We start from the raw sequence: 12,868 nt of genomic DNA, 5'->3' as shown, positions 1-12,868 counted from the left end.
GGATCTACTCCATGGGGTGACTCAAGGATCCAAGCTCCCTCCACCATCTTGAGCCCATAATTTCTCAAGTAGGCATCTGGGCAGCAGACCGGGGAGGGCCAAGCCATTTCTGGACACATAGCTCTCCTCTCCTTCCACTGGTGAGCAGTGTTCCTTGCACTCTCCTGCACGCAAAGGGTCATGGGAAGTGCAGTCTCTGGTAGGTGGTCAGCCAATTCCCAGGACCAACTCCACACCCTGGAAGAAAGGTGCAATGGTCTGAATTTATGTGTTTCCCCAAAATTTACATGTTGAAACCCTAACCCCCAAGGTGATAGTATTAGGAGATAGGGCCTTTGGGAGGTGATGAGGTCATGAGGGTGGGGCCTCATGAATAGGATTGGTGCCCTTATGAAAGGGACCCCAGAGAGCTCCCTCACTCCTTCCTCCATGTGTGGGCACAGCAAGAGGGCTCCATCTATGAACTGGGAATGGGCCTTCACCACACACTGAATCTGCTGGCACCTTGACCTCGGCCTTCCCAGGCTCCAGAACCGTAAGCAATGAATGCCTGTTGTGTATAAGCCACTCAGTCTGTGATATTGTTACAGCAGCCCAAAAAGAAAACACAGAATTTGAGGAGAGGCTGACCCTCCCTGCTACCCAAAGCCCAGGGTGGTACCAGCACATGTAGACATCAGGTACAGGAATAAAAGGTTAAATTCCCAGGTGTGTGGGGTGGCAAATCTGAGCCATGACAGTAACAGAATAAACTGCCATCCCTGCCTGGTCCTGGCGATGCTCACCCCTTGCTGGGACGATTGCAGAGGTCCCCCCGCCTCACCCTTGCTCCATCCTCTGTGCCCCGAGCCTGTTCGCCATGCAGAAGCCCTTCACGTCCCTCCTCTGACCATAACCCTCCATGGCTAAGTTATATTCAAAGGCATACAGACTGTGTTGGAATAAACTATGTTAGAAGACATACAGATTGTGCCTGTTTGAACCAGATAAAGTTCTAAGGGCTGGAGAAACAGCTGTGAAGAAGACTTACAAAACCCCTGCCTTTGTGGGGTTGATGTTCTTCTGGGAAGTGACAATTTTTTTAAAGCCGTGGAGAAAATATCTCAGAAAGAGGAGGGTACTATGCGGAGGGTCAGGGCAGGTTCCAGATTTAAGAAGGTGGAGGGGGAAGGCACTCTGAGGAGGAGACAGGAAAGCAGAAACTCAGAGGCAGGACAGGTTGGGTAGGGATATGGGGGAAAGTGTCTCAGGAAGAAGGAAGAGCCAGGGCAGAGGCCTGGGGTTTCGCCCATGCCTGAGGCAGAGTGACGAGAGGACAGAGAGCAAACGGGCTGGATCAGGAGGGGCGCTGGCCGGCAGGGTGAAGACTGCAGCTTGACTGGGTGAGGTGGGAGCCATGGAGGGTTATGGGCAGAGGAGGGACATGAAGGGCTTCTGTGTGGAGAACAGGCTGGGGGCAGGGAGAATAGAGCAAGGGCAAAGTGGGGAGACCCCTGCAATTGTCCCAGCGAGGGGTGAGCGTGGCTGGGACCAGGCAGGGGTGGTGAGAAGGTAATGGATTCTGGGTAGGTTTTGAAGGTGAATCCATGATACAATGAACTTTGGGGACTTGGGGGGAAGTGTGGGAGGGGGAGGCGAGGGATAAAAGACAACATATATGGTGCAGTGTGCTGGGTGCACCAGAAACTCACAAATCACCACCGAAGAACTTACTCATGTAACCAAATACCACCTGTACCCCAGTAACTTATGGAAAAATAAAATAAAATAATAATAATAGAAAGTAAAGCCAATGGGATTTATGATCCAACACAGCATCCAACTCCACTGTATCAATCTTAGGTCTCCAATAGGAGAGCACAGCTCTGAAGGGGTCTGGGCTGGTGAGCGTTGCAGGCTGAACTGTGCTCCCCACCAAATTGATAGGCTGATGTCCTAACCCCAGTGCTTCCCAATACAGTGACTGTATTGGGAGATGGGACCTTTACCCAGGTGATCAAGGTCAAATGAGGTCACTAGGGCCGGCCCTAATCCAATCTGCTGGTGTAATTACAAGGAGATTAGGATTCAGACACACACAGAGGGTCGACCATCTACAAGCCAAGGAGGGAGGCCTCCGGGAAACCAACCGTGCCAACAAGTGATGGTGTGTCCATTCAGAGGCTAAACCCCAAGATGTGTGTCCATTCAGAGGCTAAACCTCTGTGCTCTCTCTTCCTCTCAGGTCCCCGCTCAGCCATGTGCACTGGCTTGAGCTAGCTTGCTGGAGGATGACAGGCCCATGGGGGAAGTCATCCTGGTCAAAGTTATTCTAGGCCAGCCAGCACAACCCCCAGCTCACAGTCCAAGCTGTGGACAGATATGGGAGCAACTCCAGCCAAGATCAGCCAAAGACAGATCAGCAGAACTGTCTAGCTGGTTCGTAACTTTATGAACTATAGTAAATAATGGTTGTTTCTGTTTTGAGCTTTTAAATGTTGCCATAGTTGGTTGTATAGCCATAGCTAACTGACACACCTTCCCAGAGCAATGTCTTTGTTGGTAATCCCACCACCAATGTATAAGAACACTTATCTCAGTTACTCCCTGACCCATCCTGAGGAATAACTGCAAACTTCTGATTTTTCAGATCTTCTGATTTTTCAGATCCAGGGTGGGTGCATAGAGACTGTTCATCTTTCCCCAATATCTGGTCTCTCCTTCTTCCATAGTGCTAGAACCCTTACATTTTAGCTGCATTTCCCAGTCTCCCTTGCAGCTAGGTGTGGCCATGTGACTAGCTTCCAACCAATGAAGTGTAAGTAGCAACATCATGTTGCCATTTCCAGAAGACAGACTACTGCATTCAGATGCTGGTTTTGCCACTTCTCTGTTGAGGAACTTTGGAAAAGTGACTTAGTTTCTCTGGTGCATCAGTTTCCTTATCTGTAGACTGGGGATAGTGATAGTATCTGCCTTATAGTGTTGTCAAAAAGAAGTGAAGTAACACAATGATGCATTTAGAGCACTGCTTACAGCTGGATGTGGTGGCTAACGGCCAGATGTGGTGGCTAACGCCTGCCATCCCAGCACTTTGGGAGGCCAAGGTGGGCAGATCACTTGACGTCAGGAGTTCGAGACCAGCCTGGGCAACATGGTGAAACCCCGTCTCTACTAAAAATACAAGAATTAGCTGGATGTGGTGGTGCACACCTGTAGTCCCAGCTACTCGGGAGGCTGAGATGTGAGAATCACTTGAACCCAGGAGATGAAGGTTGCAGTAAGCTGAGATCGTGCCACTGCACTCCAGCCTGAGCAATACAGTGAGACTCTGTCTCAAAAAAAACAAAACAAAACAAACAAACAAACAAAAAAACAGAACAGTACTTACACACGGGAAGTTTTGTTATGTGTTGTTATCATTATCAGTATAATAATACTTTCATTTTATTTTTTGAGACTGGATCCTGCTCTGTCCTGAGGCTGGAGTGCAATGGCACGATCATGGTTCGCTACAGCCTGAACCTCAACCTCCTGGGCTCAAGTGATCCTCCCACCTCAGCCTCCTCAGTGGGTGGGACTACAGATGTGTGCCACCACATTTGGCTATTTTTCACAAAATTTTTTTGTAGTGATGGGATCTCTCTATGTTTCCCAGGCTGGTCTCGAACTGCTGGGCTCGAGCAATGATCCAACCTCAGCCTCCCTAAGCATTGGGGTAACAGGTGCTAGCCACCACACCCAGCCAATAATACTTTCATTATCACCTCCTAAGGTTGATGTAAGGTTTAAGTATGACCAAGCTCCATGTCTGTTATCAGAACAAGTTTCCCTGATGCTTATTTGTCTACCAAGACCAGGGAGAAATATTAGAAATTATATCCATCCATCTACTCCCTCCTCCCCAGCACCACCCCATGAGGCTCAATAGATTTTCCTTTTCCTTTGTGACATGTACTCATTTGCCCAGTAAATCTTTTTCAAGGCATGAAAATTCATAAGGGGATCTTTTTGGGCGCAAGTTTCTTTTAAGAGATGCCTACAGGGATGTAAATGTTTATTTATAGCTGATCACCTGTTTTACAGAGAGATTGAGAGGTGGAAAGAAATGGAGGGAAGGAAGAGGTAGGTGTGAAGTTGGCATTTTTCATTGTTGATCCAATGTAGCACAGAGAGGTTGGTGTGAGCAGATGCATGTGGAAAGGAGGAGGAGAAATTTGGGTCAGGAAGGAGCCTGAGCTATTTTTTTCTCTCCCCCTTAGTGGTGGGTGAGTAGCTGTTTTAAGGAAAAAGAAAGTGAGAAAAGGAAGAGAGTGAATACCTAATATATAAATACTCAGAACTTCTGTGCCCTCTGATAAGTAGGAATCCCAAGAAATAAGAAACTTTGGGGGTGAGCAGGGAGTCATTCATTCAACAAACATCTGAGCACCTACTCTGTGCCAGGCACTGTTCCAGGGTCTGGGAACCCAGCAATGAACATACCAAAGTATTTTGCCTTATGGAACCACCACTCCTAATTTCTGGGTATGATCAGAGAATGGGATGAAATGGAGAGTGAAGGCGGAAGCCACCTCAACTTCAGTGGTCAGAGAGGGCCACTCTAAGAAGGTAACATCTGAGCAGAGACCCACTTGGCAAAGAGAAGACAGTTACATAGGTATCTAAGGAAGACATTCTCCTTTCATCCAAGTGTTCACTGATGCTTTGCTTAGAAGAATTGGCAACACCCAAGAGTCCATCTTTAGAAGACTGGCCAAATATATCAGGATTCAGCTGGGTGAGAAATGAGTTGAATATTTGAATATGGTAGGAGTTCTGAATTACAGAATTAAATCAAAACAAACAAAGAACAATATGTGTCTTATTTGTGTTTTCTTTAAGTGAGGGGGCTTCAGGGGCTTTCAGTGAGCAGCTATTTACCGACTTTCACAGAAACATTTCAATAAATTAACAACCTATATAGAAGTAGTAGTGCTCTCTGCTAATTATCAGTTGTGTATATAAAGTGTAACAGTAGTAGTGCTCTCTGCTGATTATCAGTTGTGTATATAAAATGTATCAGTCAGCTTTTGCTGTGTAACAAACCACTCCAAAACTTAGTGACTTAAAATAACAAGCATGATTAGCTCATGAATGTGGCCATTTGGGCTAAGTTAAATTGGATAGTTCTGGCCTCAGCGGGCCTCATGTGTTCAAATGTGGTCAGCTGTGGGCTGCCTGGTCCAGAATAACTTTGTCCAAGATAACTCCCCTTTCCTCCCTGGGCATCTCGTCCTCCAGCAAGCCAGCTGAAGCCAGTGCACGTGACTGAGCAGGGATTTGAGAGGACGAGAGAGCATAGAATTCTCTTGAGGGGTGTGTGTGTATGCATTGATCCTCAGCTTCACTTTTCTTATACATAGAATGAACCTGGTTACTATTACCCATTCCATAATAACAATGCCAAATGCCTATCATCTGCATACTATGAGATATGCACTATTGTTATTGGATAGGTTGTGATAAGTAAATTGTTATTATTATTATTTTTTTAGATGGAGTTTTGCTCTTGATGCCCAGGCTGGAGTGCAATGGTGCAGTCTTGGCTCACTGCAACCTCTGTCTCCCAGGTTCAAGCGATTCTCCTGCCTCAGCCTCCCAAGTAGCTGGGATTACAATAGCCCACCACCATGCCGGCTTTGTTTTTTGTATTTTTAGTAGAGACAGGGTTTTGCCATGTTGGCCAGGCTGCTCTCGAACTTCTGACCTTGGCTGATCCGCCCACCTTGGCCTCCCAAAGTGTTGGGATTACAGGTGTGAGCCACCACGCCCTGCCAGTAAATCATATTTTATTGATGCTGAGTTGTTAGTTATTTACATTTTAATATCTCTCACATTGAAATGCGTCTTACAATTGTTCATATCTTTGGCTTTTCTTCTTCTTTCTTTACAAAGTTCTTAACTTCTTTGTTTTATAAGCAATACATTTGAAAGGAAAATCATCACATTCATGACATATGATAGGAAGAAAAATTAGGTTGCATCCTGAGGTTGACCAAACATACCAGATTCACCCTGTTTAGTCCTGGTCCCCAAATAATAAAATATTGAGCACTTCCTGTAAGCTGGACTCCCTAGCAATATATATATGTATATATAAATATCTCTGAGTTTTGCCATGCTGAGATTTGAAGAGACTTCACAAACTGTCTGGATGTGGTAATCATTTAATATTATTACTGCTTTTTTTTTTTAATCATGAAAGAACAAATGTAATTTTGGTAAACTTGATAATCTTATGATTTTTTCTTTTAAATACCTTTTGTGTTTTTAACTCGTGAAGACTTTTTACACGTATCTATGTGCCCACAGAAAATATCAACATTGTTTTATGTGTTGTTGGGTTTTCACATAATTCATGTCAGACTACATCTGTAGTTTTGCAACTTGCTCCCCGCACATGAAATGATGTGTCTTGGAGACCTTTTCATATCCATCCACAATGATCTATTTTGTTCTGTAAAATGAGTATAATAACAACACCCAACCAACAGGAACTTGGTGAGGACACATTAAGCTCTCAATAAATGTTACTTGATGTGTAGTGATTCTGTCTTTGGAATCATTTTTCTAGCGAGACTGCAGAAAAGCCCTGTGGGCTGGAAGTGGCTAGGAGAACCTGTTTCTCTAAGCAGACTTGGCGGCTCACTGCCCTTGTATGATTTACCCCATACACCGCCAAGTAACTGTATCCTTCTAGGTTTTAAATAACAAGGTGAGTTTTCCCATTTCAATCATACTTCTTCCCCCTGCAACCCCATCTTAAATAAATGGAAAATTTTTTAGTAGTAGTGAAACAAGAAGGTCTTTGGGGACATATTGCTCTGAGTTTAATCCTGGATATGCCATTTCCAAGCTGACCTGCCCAAGGGGATCCGAGGCTCCCAAATGATCACCATTTGGAGACAGTCACATAAATGAGGTACATCCACATAGTGTGATTAATTCCCTGCAGTTGTCAAAAAGCATGAAATAGATTCCTCTCCTTGTGGGATGGTCCCTACTGATAGGAATCCCTGCTTGGTGCCACAGAACCCTGTCTCATGGGCCACAGCAGATGTATTAGAGGATAGAACAACAGGTCACTGGCCCATGAAGTGGTCTTATGGCAGAGTCTTGCTCAGCAGGGGTCTATGATCTCGGATATCTCAACCAGGCAGATCATAGACTGCATCCTGCCAACGGATGAGCACAGTTTGGGTCACTCCTTTTCCTTTTAATGAGTTATCAGCATTAAAACATTGAGATAGTTTACATTTACAAACACCGTCTTTCATTCATTCGACTGTTTCAAAACATTCATAGGCCGTCTGGTATGTGCCAAGACATGTTCCAGGTTCTGGAGGCTCAGAGGTAAATTAGAAACACACAGCCCCTACCATCATGGGTTTGTACCATTTTAGAAACAAGGCAGACAGTAAGCAAAAAGAAATATTCATGACGTAATGAACTCCAACTTATTTTGAGAAATTGAAATATCAAAACTCACTGGGGCAGCAACTTCATTAGAGAATATAATAGAAAGATAGTGAAGAGCCATATCACAGTGGTTCTAGGTAAACAAAGAGCTCAAAGTCAGAGCCCCAAAGTTCTCTGGCCCTTGAAGAGTTGTGAATATCATCCTATTAGGCATAGAGGATATGCTTCAGATATACTGGGTGTCACCTGCAATGTCCAGCACATAGTGAGTGCTTTATAAATGTCTGTCTCTTGAGTGAGGGTGGAAGCTGTGCCTTTTCTAGTGACCAGATCATTGGGAAGAATACTTATTCATCCATTCAACAATTCAAGAGAGGTTTGATTTTGTGAAGGACTCACTCTTGCAGAGGATGTACAATTCAAAACCCACATAATTCAAGACTAACCCTGACAAAAAGATGATGGGTGTGTCTATTCACCAGCTAAAGCGACACTAAAATAACAGTCACAGTTCACAATGTATGTGATTGGTTGTATTTGGAAGCATGAGAAACTGTAGCCATGCTACATTTCTGTAAATCTACAATAACATCCCTCTTGTGACCCCAGCTTGCAACATAAAAAATAGGGCTTTGCCAATAACTCACATATACTTATATAGTCCTCTCCTCCCCACTCCACTGCTTCTCCCAACACAGAATAACCAACAGCCTGAATCCTGGGCATCTGTTTCTTTGAATTTCCTTTCTGTACTTTCCCCCTCTTCAGAGCTGTTTGGGAAACTTCATGTTAATAATTTCAATCAGGTTGTAGTCAGGCCATGCTGTCCTAAGAACCAAAGCTGTCACTTAAAAATGACTTTGCAGTTCTTGCCCTCATCTGCTTTCATCCCATGCTCTCCACAGCCCAGAGATCTTTGTTTCCAGGCAACAGCAGGGCTTTCCCCAGGCGGATGGGTTCTTTAAAGGAGGGAAAAAAATTTTCTTCTGCTAGTCTGTGTACGGCGTCAGCACCACCGAACGCTAATGCTTGAATGGTTTAGAACTGCGGACAGCTCATACCAGACAGATTCAGCACCACGGACAGCCCCCAAGGCAACTCGTGATGTGAATGGTTCAGCACCGCAGACAGCCCAAGCCTGGCAGGACAGCCCTGCTGAAAATGGTTCGGCACCACGGACAGCCCTGCTAATATCCATCAGAGCCCCGGGCAGCTCAGGCCAGAATGGTTCAGACCACGGGCAGCCTCCCAGCCTCTCAGGGTAGCGTGTGTCTGGACTATCCCAGCATCAGGGGAGCCCTGCTGGACTGGTTCTGCAACGTGGATAGGAACAAGTGTCATTTCGCCACCACCTGTGCTAGACGTAGGCGCTCTTCTGTGTTGATTTCTGAGCCCACACTGCAACCCTCACCCCTGGAGGCTCTGGTGGGGCTATTCGGGTAATCCAGGCTCTTCTAGAACTGACCTCAGAAACGCAGGCATCCAACAGTTAACATGCCCAAAAGGGAACTCTGGATTTTCCCCACAAAATAAACTTGATCCCAATTAGTACACTTCAGGGCACTCAGTTGCTCAGGCCCAAAGCCCGGAAGTCTGCCTTGATTCCTCTTGTTCTCTCACACCTCACACTCCAGCCATTAGTGAGTTTGCTCAGCTCCGCCTGTAGAGCAAATCCTGAATCTACCCACTGCTCTCCATCCTCACTGCCACTGCCTTACTCCAGGCCACCGTTGCTTCTCACCTGGTTTACTGCAAGAGCCTCCTAATTGATCATCCTATTTTATTGCCCCTTCTAGTGCATTCCCCACACAGCAGTTTCAGTGACCCCTGGAAAATGTAAAACACAGTCTATCACACCATTCCTCAGTACTTTCCACTACTTTCCAATACACCTACAATAAAATTCAAAGCTCTTCCTGTGGCTTTCACGACTCTGGATGCCTTTTTTTTTTTTTTTTTTTTTTTTTTTTTTGACAGAGTCTCACTCTGTCGCCCAGACTGGAGTACAATGGCGTGATCTCCACCTGCCGGGTTCAAGCGATTCTCCTTCCTCAGGCTCATGAGTAGCTGGGACTACAGGTGCGCGCCACCACGCCCAGCTAATTTTTGTATTTTTAGTGGAGGTGGGGTTTCACCATGTTGGCCAGGATGGTCTTGATCTCTTGACCTCGTGATCTGCCCACCTCAGCCTCCCAAAGTGCTGGGATTACAAGCGTAAGCCACCGCGCCCGGGCGCCTCTCTATCTTACATCCCATTACACTCACACTTTCCTGGTGGCACTGGCCACACCACCTCCTTGTTGGTTCCTCAGGGCCTTTGCCGCTGGTGTGCTCTGTCCATGGTGCTGAGCGCATTCTAGCGTGGATTCAACTAGAATTGTCTCCTTTCCACCATATGGTTCTTAGCTCAAAATGTTACCTTTTCTAAAAGACCTTCCTGACCATCCCCATCTAAACTGGCTTCAAAGTTACTATCACAGTGATTTATTTCACAGAATTTAGTACTTCATAGAATTTAGCACAAACTGTATTTCATTTTGCACTTATTGGTTTACTTGATGTTGTCTGTTTTCATCACTAGAATGTAAGCTCCATGAGGCCACAGACATCAGTTGCCTTAGTTACCCGGAGCAGCATCTTCACATGGCAGTTGTTTAACAAATATTAGTTGAATGAGTGAATGAATGAATGAGTGGATTAATTCTCAGCCCTGCATTAATTTTTCTTTTCCTGGCTAGTCATGGAGCCCCAGAAAGGTGTCAGCAGCACTCACCTCCTGATAAAATTGTGGTCCAGGGTTTGAGGCCTGTGTTGGGGTCCCCAAGGTCACCCTCAGGTTTGATGCTTTCCTGGGAGGAGGACTCAAGAGAGACTCAGCACACAGTCATACGCATGGCTACGATTTACTACAGTGAAAGTACACAAAGCACAATCAACAAAGGGAAAAGGCCCATGAGCATAACACATCTGTACTCCACCCCTTGACTTGCCATGAGGCTATGGCAAGACAGAGAATGTGTTATGTTACACCAGGATAATGAAGAATTGGACCCAATAATTCAATCTACCACACCTAGTGGTGGCATGTAGCTACAATTTATTAATCGTGATTTTATTTCCCTTTTAGGTTATGGCACTTGAAACTGGTTTTCCATTCATAGGAGTGCTGTAAAGTTTCCATTTACAGGTACGTCTTAAATGGTTTTAGAAAACAAATTCATTTTAAATACAAATATTAAGTAAATAGGAATGCAGGGATGTTATGTGGAAATGAAAGCAATCATGAAGATATTATTCATTGCTGCAGAAACAGGGCAAACATTGAAAAAGGATATTTGAGCAGTTGAAATTTGAGAAACATTAAAGTAAGACATAAAATAGGATTACAGGACTCTCCCTTCATTGTTTTCTTCTGTTTCAGGAAGAAATCACCTCTAAGGGGTCACTCAGTAACATTCCTTTGGGCCAGGCACGGTGGCTCACGCCTGTCATCCCAACACTTTGGGTGGCCAAGGCAGGTGGATCCTGAGGTCAGGAGTTCAAGACCAGCCTGACCAACATGGAGAAAACCTATCTTTACTAAAAATGCAAAAATTAGCCAGGCATGGTGGCACAAGCCTGTAATCCCAGCTACTCGGGAGCCTGAGGCAGGAGAATCGCTTGAACCCGGGAGACAGAGGTTGCAGTGAGCCGAGATCATACCACTGCACTCCAGCCTGGGCAACAAGAGTGAAACTCCATCTCAAAAAAAAAAAAAAAAATCCTTCCCTCCGAATTCTGGGGTAAGGATTTAACCTCTTTTTCCAAATAGATTTTGGAAAAACTTGAGTCCATTTTGAAATAACCATAATTCATCTGGACTATGAGGGTCATAACTGGAGATTTTTCCCCATATTGAGGACCTGCTATTCAATAATTATAATGACAAACCAGTGACATTTACTGAGCACTCGAAACTAGGAGGCATATGTATTAACTTATACGATGTTCACACTAACCCTATGAAGTAGAAAATATTATTGTCCCCATTTTGCAGGTAAGGAAACGGAGACCGAGTTAATTCACTTCCAAAGGTTACACAGCTAGTACATGGTTAGATCTGCATCTGGGTGCCTGGTTCCTAACCCTCTCACGACTCTGTGACCTGGGGCAGCTCCCCTGGTCTCCTGTACTAAATACCTTGTTATCAAAGGAAGTGATGAGGATTGGATGAAATGTCTAATTCTTGACAGTTCATCTCTCTTCTCTGCACATTCTGAACTATCTTAGGAATGGCAGGAAACTCATCTCCTAAACATAGAAATGAAGGAAGTTTCCCCTCCCAATTACATAACCTATCTGAAAACTCCTAGGCAAACCCAATCTCAGCTCTTCCACAATCTTGCTGTGTGTCCTTCACACAACTCATTTAACTCCTTCGTGCCTCAGTTCCCTTCTCTGTAAAATGGCGATAATAATACTTCCACTTTGGGCTGTTGGAACTAAATGAGATAATATTAACAAGAGGCCTTTCCTTATAGTATTTTTTGGATAAACGAGAGTTATTTTTGTTTTTCTGAATGATCAGGGTAATTCAGTTTTCTATCCATTTGGAAAAGGATGTTAAATCCATACCTCATACCATTCAAAAAAATTCCAGAAGGTTCAAACAAAATAAATATATAAAATAAGACTGTAAAATATAAGATTATCCAGGAAAACCTGTTTATGAGAGTAGGGTGAGGCCAAGTGAAGTGACTCATGCCTGTAATCCAGTGCTTTGAAAGGCTGAGCCGGGAAGATCAGTTGAGGCCAGGAGTTTGAGACCAGCCTGGGCAACATAGTGAGACCCCCTTTCTACAAAAAAGTTAAAAATTAGCCAGGTGTGGTAGCACATGCTTGCAGTCCCAGCTACTCAGGAGGCTGAGGCAAGAGCATCACTTGAGCCCAGGAGTTCAAGGCTGCTGTGAGCTATGATCACACTACTGCACTCCAGCCTGGGTGACAGAGTGAGACCCTGTCTCAAAAAGATGGGGTCGGGGGTGGAGGGCGAGAGAGAGAGAGAAAGAGAGAGAGAGAGAAGGGATAGAAGGCTGAGGAAGGGCATCTTAAGACGTTAAAAGCAAATAAAATAAAATAAAAAGGATATCTTGGATTTTTATTAAAATTCAAAACTTCAGGCACTGTGTAAACACAATAAAAACATAAGGGAGAAGCCAGGAGAAAATATTTGCCACAGAGAGAGTAACAGGCGAACAATTAATGTGCAGACTATAGAAAGAATACCTATTAATCAGTAAGTAAAAGCTATATAAACAAATAGAGCAATGCCGAGAGGAGACAAACAGGTAATTCGCAGAAGAGAGAATAAGCCTGTTCAAAAACATGTGAGTTTACTTCTCCTCACTAGTAATCAGGGGAATATAGCTAAGATTACGCAGGCACACCG

At 44.6% G+C, this 12,868-nt stretch overlaps 1 protein-coding gene across 3 annotated transcripts in view; it reads left to right on the top strand.

Moving 5' to 3' along the window:
- SMIM17 (small integral membrane protein 17) overlaps positions 1–12,868 on the top strand; it is a 68,297-nt gene that overhangs the window by 33,735 nt on the left and 21,694 nt on the right. For all 3 annotated transcript variants that reach the window (XM_038006401.2, XM_007998269.3, XM_073015868.1), the window contains one exon: positions 10,568–10,627. The gene's annotated coding sequence lies outside the window, so the exon portion shown is untranslated. The remainder of the gene's footprint in view (positions 1–10,567; positions 10,628–12,868) is intronic.

This window comes from Chlorocebus sabaeus, chromosome 6 (genome assembly GCF_047675955.1).
Source record: "Chlorocebus sabaeus isolate Y175 chromosome 6, mChlSab1.0.hap1, whole genome shotgun sequence".
Classification (NCBI taxonomy): Eukaryota; Metazoa; Chordata; class Mammalia; order Primates; family Cercopithecidae; genus Chlorocebus; species Chlorocebus sabaeus.
The sequence above is the reverse complement of the archived record's forward strand: the minus strand, read 5'-3'. Positions and strand labels throughout refer to the sequence as shown.